Source organism: Papilio polytes, unplaced genomic scaffold, assembly GCF_000836215.1.
Source record: "Papilio polytes unplaced genomic scaffold, Ppol_1.0 DF821400.1, whole genome shotgun sequence".
NCBI classification, from domain to species: domain Eukaryota; kingdom Metazoa; phylum Arthropoda; class Insecta; order Lepidoptera; family Papilionidae; genus Papilio; species Papilio polytes.
In genome coordinates this window covers 3877418-3893474 of record NW_013527804.1, presented here as the reverse complement: position 1 = coordinate 3893474, position 16057 = coordinate 3877418, and the positions used below count along the sequence as shown (strand labels likewise).

General features: G+C 34.3%; 1 protein-coding gene across 1 annotated transcript in view; it reads left to right on the top strand.

Moving 5' to 3' along the window:
* The window catches only part of LOC106108935, a 28662-nt gene that overhangs the window by 918 nt on the left and 11687 nt on the right, over positions 1 to 16057 (top strand). The gene's annotated exons all lie outside the window — the stretch shown is intronic.

The following is a 16057-nucleotide window of genomic DNA, read 5'->3' as shown; positions in this document are numbered from 1 at the left end:
AGATATTCATGTTTCAAGGATTTTTTATTTTATTTCAAAGATGTTAAAGCCTATTTTACTTTGTCACGTCTTAGAAGGTGTGACCAACCTTTAGGCATTATAATCTAATTTGTCTAATGCACTCACACGACGCCCCTCTTACTAGGGGTTACTTTACAAGGGTTAACTCTCATATAAACTGATTTAAACCTTATTGTGTTGTGTTAAGGTTGATTTTGCAATATCCTAATAAATCAAGATTGTGTTTTGTAAATGTCTAGCAGTATTCAAGTTATGACTAACCCTTTGATGGTATGAATTTCATTTGGTTAATTAAAATTGGTTTTGAGTCTTAAAATGGGTAAAAAAATGCATTGTTGCTTACGATCTAATAATTAATTAATTGGCGGTAAAAAATTCAATATGAAATTACTTCAATGTTGCTACTAAAAACTATATATATTTTGAGAAGTAAATTTAAAAACTCTCTTATTTACTGCAGAGTATCTAATATAAATTATTTGAGAAATAATCTTTTACAGTCGTATTCAGTCATTTAATTGTTGATTAAAGTATTGCTTAGTGTAGACTGCATATACATAAACAACACTAAGGTGAAAGTACCGTAACAATTCTGAGAGCAGTACAATCTTTCAAAATTCATTTTAAAATTTTTGGTCCTTCGAGCCGACCTTTTCATGAATTCTAGCCAAGCGTTATGTCACAACAAAACAAACGTCAATACGGATTTCACAATCAGCGAAGTGCTTTATTTTAATTACAACAGCTATTTAACAATACCCTCTCCCCATCACAAATGTTCAGAGTAATGTAAACGCATTGTGCTTCATGACATTGCGTTTCAGTTAGCGCCAAGTGAAATTTAATAAGACCTGTTTTGTTATATAAACACGGCGTATGGTGTAGTTAGGGGGTTATTAGTATTGAATTTTAAAAGATGAACTTTGCATGACTATCTATATTATTATAATAAAGCGTAAACACACACTTCTTTGTTGCCTAAGATGTCAGCAAAAACAAAAACCCTAATGTGGGAAAGACCAAAAGTTGCTGCCAACATCAAGGAAGCAAGGTTGCCATGGTATGAAATCGTCGTGTCATTTTGACATTTGAAATTGATAATTTGACTAATGTAAACAATAAAATAATATTTTCATAATTTGTTTCTTCAAAGTGTCGAAGTATCTCTTCTTCATGTTGTAAAAACAATTTTTTATAAGTTAATAGAAATGCATTTTTAACTCGTTCAGTGTAATCAACTCCCCTAGGGAGTACTGGCCTACGAAAAATCATAGCAGCATAAAACATGGTCACTTTATCGTGGGGAATTTTAAGAAAATACAATATGAACACTTCACTGGTTCCCAATGTGTTGTGAACGGAGTGCCATGTGCCAATTCGGCGTCATTGAGGGCTATTGTTGCCATATGGACGTCGCGACCCGCTGGCTTTGACAACCCCAGTGCCACAGTGTATTATAGCAGGACAATTTCATTTTGTTGCATAAATTAAACTTAGGAATATACTGAGTATAAGCAAATATTACTAAAAATTTTGCATATACTCAGTTTACTTCTAAGTTTAATTTTATACCGCGTTTATTTATAAGGCAGTAAAACTTAAATAATTATACGAAAGTTTGACAGTTGCCACAATCAGTCTATACTAATATTATGAAGAGGAAAGATTGTTTTTATATGTATACAAATTGCTCAATAACTACTGGGCGGATTTCAAAAATTCTTTCATCATTAGAAAGCTACATTTTTAAAATTTACGTGGACGAAATCGCGAGCAACAGCTATCAAGAATAAAATTTTGTTTTTAATTTAGCATCGAACTGGATTTAGCACTTGTACGTTTTAATCAAATTTACCAAGTATTGACAACAAGCTTAGAATTTAATAATTTATTTTCAAGTAAATTAATAGTTTACGAAAAGAAATCATAACAGAATCTAAAACAGAAGATTTTTAATTTACTCAATTTGTTTGACTAAAGTTGTTCTACTGGTCGTATACACTGTGGCAACTAACATGGGGGTGATATGCGCCATTACAGGATAGCATTACAAGTGATTATCGATTTAATCAGAATAATCAGCGGATTGCAATGCGGACAGTAAACGATACGTTACGGTAGCTATGTTTGTTTTATTACCACACGATAACGTATACATATGTTTGAATTTCAAACATTTTGTTCTATACTAGCTGTTGCTCGCGACTTCGTCTGTGTAACATTAAAAAAACAAAAGTGAGTAGCCTATGCGTTTTTCCAGACTATCCTCTACATCTATACCAAATTTCATCGAACCCTTCAGACGTTAAGGCTACAAACTCTAACCATCCATCCATCTAAACTTTCGCATTTATAATATTAGTATGACTAATCTGCGTGACATTTTAAAAAATAATAAAAAGGATAGGGTGTCACTCGCTGATAACGTAGCTTGTTAACGGTGAAAGAATTTTAGAAATCGGACCAGTAGTTTTTGAGTTATTCCAATACAGATAAAAACTTTTTCCTCTTTATAATATTAGTATAGACTAATAGTGACTTAGCGCAATTAAAAAAAAAACAAAAGTAGTTATTAAAGTAAAGGTAAATATTTGATATTGCTTTGCGAAGTATTTCAAATATATGTGTAAAAACATCCCGTAGTGAGCTTACATAGTAAGCCAACCACATATTGAGTAGTTTCTGAGCCCTTCCGTAGACGACAAATTTACTACAGTTAGGAAATACAATTTTTATCGTGCTATAATACTTGAGATGAAAGTTTAAGAGCCTATAGGATATGGTTATATAATTTAACACCACTTTAAAATCGATTATATTCTAAAAGTATCGAGAAGTACTCGAGAACAATGGATTGGACCCGTAAGTCTAATTATCCACTCAATATTATTGCTACTTCAGTCTTGATAATGCTGTACTCTTCATCGGTATGCTATTTTCAGTTTAATTGGGTAATTGCATTTAATGATATCTGTATTTACTCGTTACCATAGGTAAGGTTTAATGTATGGAGGTATGTATAGTGAAAGGCGAGTAGCAAAAATATTAGTAAATGAATCTAGAGATGTTTAAAAAATCTTGCTTAACAGATCATTTAGTCTACACTTTGAGCGTGTGCACACCTTTGACAAAACTATCGCAAAACTGTTTAGTCTTGCTTTGATTCATATGAGCTTATATGGTGCGCACACTACTCGATTTTTAGTTGTGCAAAACAGTTGAATTGTCTGCGAAACAATCGATAATCGCACAACTGTTGTGCGATAGTTCAGTCAAATGTGTGCGCCCGCTCTAAGGTAACAGTTTAAAATCGTTAATTCAGTTGCAGTACAGACTTCAAGTTGCTCTAAAACGTAATACCCGCGAAAATTATACGTCTTTCAATCGGGCGCAGAGAAGCTTAATTACGGTTCCTTGGTAATATTTCTAGATAGCTATACTACTATAAAGAGGATAGATTTGTAATTTATATGTCTTGAAATAACTCAAAAACTACTGGGCTGATTTGAAAAATTCTTTCACCGTTAGAAAGGTAATTTATCTGTGAGTAACATAGGCTATAATTTTAAATTTCACGCAGACGATATCACGAGCAACAGCTAGTTTTAATATAGTAAATAAAAACCTTTTATGAGTAAATGTTGTTGAAGTGTTATTTCTTGATAGTCGAATGCGCTTTTAAAAGTGATTTATGAACTACATTGAGGTCCATTTAGGACATTTCGAAATCGTTAATTCAGTCACGAAGTCGACATTTTGTTGATTTGTTTTTTTATTTATTGTTTAAGTGCACTTTGATATCTGACAGATATGTTGCAGTGCCAATAACCTAGAATAAGATTGGTTCAACTCCCGGTTAGATTCTCTAGAATATTCCACAGCTAGGAGCAGAACTTGTTATATTTTTTAAAATTATAGGGTCCCTCTAATCACTAATGTATATTATCTCCGCTTGGACTATACCTGTTTATAATTTTTAGACGAAATAAATGAATATTGAAGACTAGCTGTTCCAGTGCGATTTTATCAGCATAAAATTATTTTATTCTTTACCTATGTCAAATTGTCAATTGCAAATGTCAGAATGACATGACAAAACTTAGGAATCTTGCTTTCTTGATGTTGGCAGCAACTTATGCTCTCTTTCCTACATTAGGCATTTTATCCAAAATATTTACCTAAATATATAGCCTAAAGCGTGACATAAGTAGGGCTTGTTATTAAATAAAAGTGTTATTCGAAAACATGCTGTGATTGCTGACATCTTAGGCAACAAAGAAGTGTGTGTTTACGCTTTATTATATCAGTATAGATACATTTGTGTTTTGTAAGATGTTTATAAAGAGAGATCTTTTTTAGGAATGCTGAAACGATGCACGGAGATACAAGTAATGTAATACTTAGTGTAATTGTTTTATTATGCTTATATTATTTTGGGGACAGCACATATGTGCCTATAGCTTAAAATACTTAAAGGTCATAGTATATCGCAGATCATGCTAGTAATATCCGGAGTATTATTGTCCTTGTAGATTGGGGTAGGCAGTGCCTTGTAATTAGTCAGCATGTCGCCTACCACGCCCACCGATTGAATTAAAACGCGCCGTGTGTCACCAAGTTTGAGTGTGGTAACACTGCGAGCGGGTTATTGAGCGGAGCGGGTTGCAATACAATTTTTTAATATGTGAATATTTGTGAGGTGTGAGAAAATAACTTAACCAAATCTTTTTTCTAACTAATCTTATAAATTTTTCGATGAATGTTTGTTATGTTTGTAGCCTAAAATGCTGAACGGATCTCGATGATATTTGACACATATGAATATAATAGGAAAGTACACGACACAAAGTACGGAGTTGCGGGAGAAAGTTAGTAATTAATTAAATAAATACCATTCAATCACGCAAAAATAACTTTACCAATTACAGTTTAATCCCTTTTTTTATTGTTAAAGTAACAATATTTTTCATACACTGCCAAAAAAACTACTGGACAATTCTAAATCGCGTGCACTCGGGGCACAACTTTACTCGTCGTTAATTTGCCTTGGATATTTTTAATTTATTAAAAGCGCCCCGGGCTGAATGATTATTTGATGGACCAATATTTATTTTTATTAGCGCCGCGTCCACGAGGGATGTTCTGTTTATTTTATCTTTTGTACAGTTTTGTAGTGCTTTTTCATTTAACCAATACGTTGTAAGTGTATATGGTAGATAACATTAAAATAGTACAAAAATATACGTGCTCTTGCTCTATCATCCTTTAAAGGAAATTTAAGTAGTAAAAGGTTAGCATAGTATGGGCATGTTATGAAGAATGAATCGCATGTAACAAGGAGGACGTTAGTTATGAGTGTAGAGGTAGACGTAGAAAGAGATGGATAGATTGCGTGAAAGGTGACATGATCAAGAAGGGAGTGATGACTGAGATGACGAAAGGATACCAAATGCAATATTAATAATCTTGTTAGAGCATACATAACTTTGCAATACTTGAGTATAGGTTTATACTAATATTATAAAGAGGTAAATTTGTATTTTTCTATGTATTAAAAAACTCAAAAACTATTTATTTTACTATTAAAAAGCTACGTTATCACTGAGTAACTCGGGCATTAATTTTCGTTTATCCATTAATTCACGTGAGGAAAGTCGTAAGCAACAGCTAGTAAGAAATAAGATAATATCGAAAAAAATATACAGTCAGGGGATACTTCATATATAATATCAATGATTTAATTCTTACACTACTCAGAATCAGTGATTGCACAATCATTTGATTACGAACCCATTGAATGGGTACATAAACAAAGCGACTAATCTAATACATTCAATCCTTGTCACATCGCGCGGGGGTGAGCAGCGTCCATAAACGTCACCTGCCATTAAATCGAGCGCGCATTGACAACACAAATTGAACGCGATCCCTCTAACGCGTTATGCCCCTCAAAACTCACCCCCAATGAATAAATATTGTTTTATGATTGAATTAAATAATAGACAATTGTTTTTTTTTTAATACTTGGAACATGTGTAGGAATATTTCATGAGTATTATAGTACAACTTAACACTTAACTAAGTCATTTTGAACGTTTTAGGGAGTGGTCCTTAAACAGCAAGAAATAATAATTATTAATTGGTTTATGTACTTCGTTGGTCGTCCTGAATGTCTTGTTATCATCATCAACTTGTCCTTATTCCTTATGAAGGGTCGGCACAGTATGTGCTGCTCCATACATCTCTATCAGTGTCATATCTGAATCCACTCCTTTCTTAAGCATATCCTCTTTCACACAATCCATCCATACTTTCTTCGGTCTTCTCTTCCTTTGTAGGCATCCACATTAATTCCTAACACTTTCTGGTTTATGTCGCCATCGTCTCATCGCATAACATGTCCATACCACGCTAACCTTTTGTTATAACTGTATTAATACTTTTTATATCCTTAATAATTAATTTACAAATTTAACCCGTTCCGTACCGATACGACTTCCGATTGAAAATGACGGTAGCACTTGAAGTGTTAAATCTTCCAGTTATTTATTAGCTTGATTAGTAAATATTATTAACTACCTTTGAACCGCTGCTCCGTTTGCATGGAATTAAAAAAAAGCAAGTAGCCTATGTTTTCTTCCAGACTGTTCTACGTCTATGCCAAATTTCATCATTATACGTTCAGCGGTTTAGGCAACACTATCTCATTTATAATATTAGTAAGATAAAAATAAGGTTATATAATTTTAAACTATTCCTTATTTATATCTATACTCTATACTATTATAATAAAGCGTAAACACACATTTCTTTGTTGTCTAAGATGTCAGCAATTACAGCATATTTTTGAATAATTATTTTTAAAATAAAAAGCCATACACTTACGTCAGGCTTTAGCCTATATATTTTCACGCCATTAAACTTAGGGGGTAAATATTTTGGATAAAAACCCTAATGTGGGAAAGAGACCATAAATTACTGCCAACATTAAGGAAGCAAGGTTGCCATGCTTTGTCATTTTGACATTTGCAATTGCTAATTTGACATGTAAAGAATAAAATAAAATTTTATGCGGATGAAGTCGCATGCTAGTATTTGCTATAAAATTAATGTTACATTTGAAGTGTTTTTTATTGATTGGAAATACATTTATTGTCAAGTTAGGGGTGATGTGCAATGTACCGTATATACTTAACGCGAGCTTTTTGTCGCATTGTGAATGTTTTGATTAGATTTTTACGGCAGACGCACTTGCATATGCCAGCTTTTGGTATATGTAAGTCATTTTATTTATTCGTATTGACAATTTAGAACAGATGTTTTAGATGTAATATTATTGATAAAAGCCTGACTTCAAGCGCAGAATTAGAAAAATGTTACTAATGTTGTAAATACGCAAAGTTTTTATGGATGTTTGTTGGAGATTGTGGACTAAATTGCTGAACAGTCGATGTAATGGCATTGATGTAGAGGATAGTCTAGAACACATAGGCTATATACTTTTTTTTTTTAATTCGGCGCAGACGGAGTTGCGGGCGAAAGCTAGTTGGCTATAATATTCCTTTATATAAATAGCTACTAGTGAAAGTCACAAAATCGATTTATTCAGAGATATTTCGGGTAAATGTAGACTTTTAACAGTGGTAGAGTCCGCTTAAAAATCTTCGCACGAATTAGAAAGCTTGCCTCGCAATGCCACGACCTAGACAGGGGTCAAATGGAAATAATTTCAAACAATCTAATGCGTGCGATAACGTAATTTAAATTTTCTGATTTCCATCCTTTTTGTACAAGGGAAGGATATGAAGTGGATGTAAATTGCCGGGGAATAAGAAAGCATTTGTAGGGACATCCTCTATGTGTCCCCTCAATTGATTAAAAGTAGGCGACGCATCTATAAATGTGTATGTCTATGGTCAGTCGCTTTGCCATTTTTAGCAAATTCCAAAGGTTAATAGAAAGATATAAGTCTTGTACCTGGTCTGCTATGATTTATAACCGTGAGAGTTATTCAGTTACCACTCCAATAGTGACATAACCGTTACAGATGACAAGTCGCGTGCCGCGGTTACCGTGTATACCCTAGAGTCCTCGGTTCGATTCCCCGGACACGTTAACGCCGTTTTGAGGCACGTGGCCTTTAATAACTGTCATTTATTTTTGCTAAAGTAATATAAAATGTATGTCAATTGAAATAGAGTTGAAAATTGATTATTTAAAGTTATATTGTGGCGGTTTTTTTTTCTGTGATCATTGAATTGTTAATGGTTTTTATTGTGTATGGTATAAGGTCGAGTTTTGTTTGTATTTGTGAATCGATAGAGTCGTAATCCTCGCAATGGTCTTGGCGCGTGGCCAGTAATTACTGTAATTATTTATATTTGTCTAATTTTATTAAGATTTGACTACGTTTTTCAGCGATGAATTTATTATTGAGTTTTTTTTTTATATTCTATGTAATTTTATTGATGCAGTATTTATTTTACTTTTATGTCAATGATTTTAAAAATAGATCGACAATTTCGTTGCACTGTCCACAGCCCGGCTAGCTCAGTCGGTAGAGCATGAGACTCTTAATCTCAGGGTCGTGGGTTCGAGCACCACTAATATCACTTTTTTGCAATTTAATTATTAAATTAAAAAATATGTATACTGCATTTAAAAAAAATATTTAATAATAATTATAGTATTTTTTATTTCCTATGACATCTGTAAGTGTTATTTAATAATACTTTGAAAGCTATACCCTGTGACAAATGCGGTTTCGATGTATCCTCCAGAGAGCGGGTTTGATTACCCGGTCGTTCCTGTGACGTCTGTCAGTTGGTGTAGATATAGACATGTATACTGGGAATTGTGACCGTAACTTAGGGTTGGTATTTATGACAGATCTTTACATTTAGGGTTGGTGAACTAACGTTACATTTGATAATATTTTAAGTATAAAAGCGGACGCATACATTAACTAAACTATCGCACTGTTGTGCGATTGTCGATGGTTTTGGAGCTTCAACTGTTTAGTTACACAACTAAAAATCGAGTAGTGTGTTCACCTCAATCTAAACAGGAATCAAAGCGAGACTAAATAGTTGTGCGATAATTTAGTCAAAGGTACTGGATACTGGTAACTATTTGTAAAGGAAATCTACATTAAAAGTCTAATACGAACCACTTAATGTCTGCGTTATTGACGATTTTTATGAAAACTATTCTCTAAATTTTATAGCGATTAATCAAATCATAAAGTAAATATAACCGTGCATAATAAAATGTGGGTTAAAATTATTCCCCGTTGTGATGAATGCAAAATAAATCGCAATTGTCCGGGTCGACGCTTTACAACAGTGGTCGTGGCGAGCGCAGCGGGCGGCGCTGCGGGGTGTAGGTAGTTTAGTTAAATATTAGCAATAGACTGATTTAAGTCATTTAGAATAAGTAGCGATGACTTCTTTATTTAATACTAGCTTTCACTTGCGGCTCCGTACGCTTAGAATTAAAAAAACTGAGTAGAGTCTAATTTTAGTCCTTTTCCCTTTCCACCCTTTTCTTAAGAGGAAAGGATGGGAAGGAAAAGTGAATTTGAAGGGGAAATGTCCTCTTTATGTATGTCTTCTCCTCCGTCTATTAAGGGTAGGCAACGCATCTGAAATTGCGGATGTTTATGGCGATAGCTCTCCATTGCGCTGGATTCAGGTGGTCGCTTGCTCGTTTGCCACCTTACATTATAAAAAAAAAAAATCTGTACCAAATTTCATCGAGATTCGTTCAGCAGTTTAGGATACAAACTCTAAGATCCATCCGCATTCATCCATCTAAACTTTCGCTTTTATAACATTAGTAAGATCCTTAGGTATTTTTGTATTAAAGAAAATCTTCAGTTTCATTAACTTTACTCGTAGTTCTGTATTATTTCTCTTTGTTGGTTATTTTTATTTATTTCCTTGCATTTCGACTATATAGACGTTAGTAACCCCGCCCTATGTCTGAATTGGCGTCCCGCGGAGATGTTATGCCACCGAGTGGCGTATTATCACGGCGGTATATCTCGAGGGGGTGACTAGGGTAGTAATCATGATTGCAAAATTTATTTGTTTTTTTTTTAGAGACGCGTCAGATTCGATTTTGTTGGTTTGTTTTAGGATAATTTGTGATTTGAAGGGCGTGTGCATTGAGTTATAGACTTAATAGATTAGACATGGCGCTGAGATAAAATTTCATAAATGCTTTTGAAATACTACTGGATTTAATTTTATTAAATCGCTTATTTTAGCTTCAAATAAGGTGAAAATGCGAAAATCTTCACAGTAGTGTGATTTCTGGTTTAGGTCATATATAAATGCGAAGGTTTAGATTGATGGATGTTTGTTAGAGTTTGTAGCCTAAACGGCTGAAAGGATCTGGTTGATATTTGGCATAGATGTAGAGCATAGTCTGGAAGAACACGCGGACTACTTTTGTTTTTTTTTTTAACACCACGCGGATGGAGAAGCGGGCGAAAGCTAGATTTATATAAAAGGAGTTTGTGTCAGAGTAAAATAAATAACGTGGTAACTTATACGGACACATAAGCACCCTTAGCTACAATGTAGAGAGCAATCATCCCCACGGGTGATATTTCACCCCCGAACGAGCAAGTGCTCGCACGGACGCGTGACTACCACCTGATGTGTCCCACGACACTTAGCCTTCAAGTCTGATTGACGTATGCTTATGTAAATAACTTAACTGCAACTTGAGACGGATTATATAAGGGGAAGGCTGAGGATGGAGGGTTTGGGCAGCTGTGGTCTACAGCAGTTAATGCTGATGGGTGACTAGTTCTTTAGTTGCAATACTAAGACCATACAGAAGACCACGGCTAAAGTGCGAGGTTTGTTTGATTGGTATGTGTAGAAGAGATGCCCCCCCCCCTCTTCGTCTATCCTCATCTTTACAAAACTCTTAATCTATTGGTAAAAGGTATTAAAAAGTTTATTAATATTACAATCTACGGTCACGTCTGAAAATCTAAACAATATCAGTTAAATCTCACTGATGAATTTTCGCTGTTATGTAATTGAATATTGCAACACCATGTTTTTTTAGCGGAATAATCGAATCGGACAATCGAAAACAATCCAATACATCGCATCGGGCGATAATCGGCCCGTCGTTAAGTAGTGTCGACAAGGGGCGTGCGATAGAGACGTTATTATACAATTTGTTGCATGTTAGAGTAGGATATAAACAGTACTCGAGTACGGCAGCTACGACAGATTGGCGCGCACATGTCGAGATGCGATGCGCTTTTTGCTAACTTTATTTTAGTGATGTACGAATTGAAATGTCGATAAGTGTCGATAAATCATGTACAAATTAATTTCATATTTTTTTTAAAAGACACTAATTTTTTCTAATGATTTGTATCCGTATTCACAAAACGATTATGCGCGGCGTTTTAATAAATGACATGTTTATGTATTTTATTCCTAACATAAATGTTTTATATACTTAGTTCATTTACATATTTAATCTTTGGTTTTAAGGTATGGTAGCTTGAGTTAAATATCGATAAAGATATAAAATATCGATATAAAAGTTACATCACTAGCGTTTCGTACAAGAGGCGACATGAAAGGGGAGCCGCGGGGCGAATGGCAGCACTTGTTTGTCCGATTTAATTTCATTTATCAGCGCATTACTTACTGCGAGTGAATTACTTACCAGGATTACTCGGCTTTCCCCGATCTCCCCTTGTAACATTTTTATATTTAAATCAACCGTGCATTTGTAATTTTAAACATTTGTATAAATAGGTTTTTTGATATATACATCTTAAATTAAAAATGTAGTAGGTAACAAAAAATGGAACCAAAATTACTTAGTTTATTGTTAACATTTTTTAGAGATAATATAGGTAAAATATAGTTAATCGAATAATAATCGAATAATAAAATGCTGCGAAGAGTGGGCATTTTCTACTAATAAATCGCACAACTGTTGTGTGGTTGTCTATTGTTTCGCAGCCAATTCAACTGTTTAGTTGCACAACTAAAAATCGAGTTGTGTGCGCACCTCCAAATAAGCTCATAGAAATCGAAGCAACACTAAACAGTTGTGCGATAGTTTAGTCAAAGTTGTGCATCTGCTTAGTATTACTTTTACCGCCAATAAATAAAAACTTCAATTCTATCGTCATAAGGTTGGATTTTGCATAAATCATCCAAATGCCTCATAACGGTAATAAAACCGTCTAGTTAACTCGCAAATATCGACATCTGTATTAATAATTTCGCTCCTAAACTGCAATAAAATGTCTCTAAAATTAAACTACTAATGTCCATGAATGTCATACGCATGAAGACATCAAATTTATTTCGCTTTAATGCACGCAAATCCTAATGCAAATGTAGTCAAAACAAATTTAACGCGCCCCCAACACATGCCGAGAGGGTGTGCATGTATTTGAACTATTAAACTTTTATGTTCCTTGCACATTTTAATATGAATTAAAAAAAACGAAATGTTCAAGTGTAGTTAGCTGTCTAAATTACTACGCACTATTATTACGCTATTTGTATTATTTTGTAGGTATTATATATCTATACTAACGTTATGAAGAGGAAAGATTTGTATTTTTGTATGTATTGTAACTCAAAAACTACTGGACCGATTTCAAAGATTCTTTCACCAAAAAAGGCTACGTTATCAATGAGTAAAATAGGGTGTATTTTTTAATTTTAAGAAGACGAAGTCGCGAGCAACAGCTAGTATGATATAAATGATGACAACATTTGCTCTAAGAAAAGGACATGTCCGCTTTCCAAACGTATTAAAATAAAATCTAAAATTAACATACCTCACACACTTAAAATGCCACAACAATTTCGACGTGTGACCGATTTAGCCCGACCCTCCTTCTAAGAACCAAACTCGAAGCTAATGAGAAGTTTGAAGATCAAGTTAATCTGGACGTTTTAGCCTTGAATTGTAGTGAGCGACATCGGCCCAGTAATGGGAAAGCATATTTCACCTCGTTAAAGGCGCCGAAATTGTGGATCGTTTATTTAACAGAAATTAAGAACGAAAACATTTTAAATGCGCTATAAATTTCTATCGGCTGGAGAGGAAGTGTTGCCACTTGCGTCTTAATTTCCCCAAATAAGATTTTGCTGGTGTTTAACTATTTGTAGAGATCAAGGTAGCATTGTGTTTATTAACTGTAGTTTTTCTTTTGTCAATAAAACTACGCTAACATTTGTGAATTATAGACTAACATAGAATCCAAATTCAGCTTTATAGGTAAACTATGAAATAGTCTTGTACTGATAGCGTAAATTTCTTTACATTTATTGTGCTATTAATTTTTTTTTTTAGAAATTACTAACATCTTTCCCCGAATCCTTGGGATTTTCCCCAAATTTGTCGAATAACCCCCCGACTGGTAACCCCGACGTGCGTAGGCGCCACACGTAAGCTTCTATTACCGTAGTGCGTCGGAGTCGGTCTGTGTACGACATAAATCATTGGCGCCGCCCAGAGATTCAAAAATATATAGAATAGACAGTTGACACTTCACTTGAAGCATTTTTGACATCTCTCTAGCTCTACCTGATGTCTGATAGTCAAAATCATAAATAAGCAAATAATTCGTACAATGAGAAGCGTTTCCGCGTGTCTAATTTTATATTGCTATTTAATCGAACAAAGAAGTTACAGGTGAAAAAATGTTGATCCCTATGTCTAGTTTATATATTTCTTAAATGTCTGGCGCCGACACAGCTTGATACTATCGACTTGCATCGCGGTTTAAAAAAAAAGCATGTAATCTATGTTTTCTTCCAGACTATCCTCTACTTCTATGCCAAATCTCATCGAGATCCGTCCAGCCATTTAGCCATTTAGGCTAACAACGACATCCATCCAAACTTTCAATTTTATAATATTAGTAACATCTGTACTTTTACATAAGGCTCTAATATAAAACCATAGTCAAATTTTATATTTACAATGTCTATTTGTGCTATAATATTTAGTGTGAGGCGAGTTACAACTTTCAGTAATAAAAAAAACAAAAAAAAACAAGGCGCCATAAGAGAATGCAGAATATGCGACGTCCGAATGGTCACTCAAGCATTAAACCACGAAATTTGAGTATTTTACGATTACTACAGAGCATTTTGAACCTTAATATATTAGAATAAAGAAGTGGCAGTTACATTTATAATTTGTTAGGAGAGTGAAACGTGTGATAAAGAGACCTCCTTGCGCTGGACGGGTTATGATAAGACTATCTTAAATATTTGTTGCCTGAGACCCGGATTCTTCTCTAATCGTTTTACGATACAGCGAAAAGGTTAGATGTTTGGTAGGGGAGAGTTCCCGTAGGATAAAGGTATTTAGTTATGACTCATTAGGTTGGAATTATTGTGTATTTACGAACTGACCGAGCATATTCTATGGTGAACCGTGGTATGGACATGTTATATGACGAGGGGATGGGAACATAAACCAGAAAATTTTAAGAATGTGGATGGCTACAGAGGTAGAGGAAGACCGAAGAAATTACAGATAGACTGTGTGAAAGAGGATATGCTTAAGAATGGAGTGGATTCAGATATGACGGCTGATAGAAATGTATGGAAGAACAGCCCATACTGTGCCGACCCTCTGTAGGGATAAGGGTAAGATGATGAACGAAGTGTCCGAGCAGTTACCAATTAGTCGATGTTTTAAAGAGCAGAGAATGGAGATCAAGTTTATATAAATCTCTGAAAGTTTAATTCCAAATCTTAACTCAAGAACAAACGAAGGGAAATGTATCTACGGCAGGATTTTTGTAATAATTCCCTTTTATCATTGTCCACAGAGTAGCTACCGTTTGGATTGATAGTCTTGTTCTGACAACAATAAATATATCTTACTAACATTATAAATGTAAAAGTTAAGATGGATGTTTATTAGAGTTTGACGCATAAACTGATGAACGGATCTCGATGAAATTTGGCATAGATGTAGAGCATAGTCTGGAAGAACACGTAAGCTACTTACTTTTTTACATTAATTCCACTTCGGACTCGCGGGCGATAGCTTGTTAAAAGAATAAATTTTGTATCTTATATAGACATAGTTTTTGACACATAGTTTTTTTTTGGAGATTGGTGATGGAAACAATGAATTTGTAACAGATGATGTCACGTTGGCAATCTGGATATTGATTCACTTTTAAATTTTCCAACTGTTACTAGACATTGATCGCTAAATTCTGCTTTTTACTAATATTATAAATGCGTAAGTTTGGATGAATTGATGTTAGGAGGTATGTCAAGAACGGCGTTAATGTTCTCAATGTTGCGAAATTTTTTCTTTGACGACGAAGTCGCGGACAAAAGCTAGTAATGAAATAAATTAGCACAGTCTAGTCTCTATTGTTTCGTTGTTCTGTGCACGCTGAGTAACACTATCAAATATTTATACAAGTCGTAATTGGATCCGGTGTAGAAGGCGCAGGGGTATTGAGGGCGGGGAGCATCTGCTAAGATGACGTAAATCTTTGCAGATTGGTACCTAATGTACTGAAATGTATACTGTAGGTACCTAAACTAAAGTAAATATGTCACAGATGTACTGCTGACTCACAGATGTTTAAAAAAAACGAAACCTATCACCAAAATATGTCTATACTGGTTGACAATAGATGGCGCTAGTAGATTGTTAACCCACAAATTCGTTATGAATCAGCCATTAATTGATAAAGTCTCAGAACTATAGTTTACAATTTCAAAACTTTAATGTCCACTTAGATATAAAAATATTGTTGGTGCCAAGGGGTGTCATCCCCTAGCGGTAATACAGAAACAACAAGCTTCTGTTATTGTTTGTTTTTAATTCGGATTTGAACGACCACCGCCGGCCATTGAAATTCAACTCGTTAACTTTACAACGATAGACTTTATAATAATCTACAAAGAAGTAAAATATAATGAATTTTTTATAACACTTGTCATAGACTTCCTTTATGTCGTTTGTGTTTGTTCATTGAACGTATTAATATAAT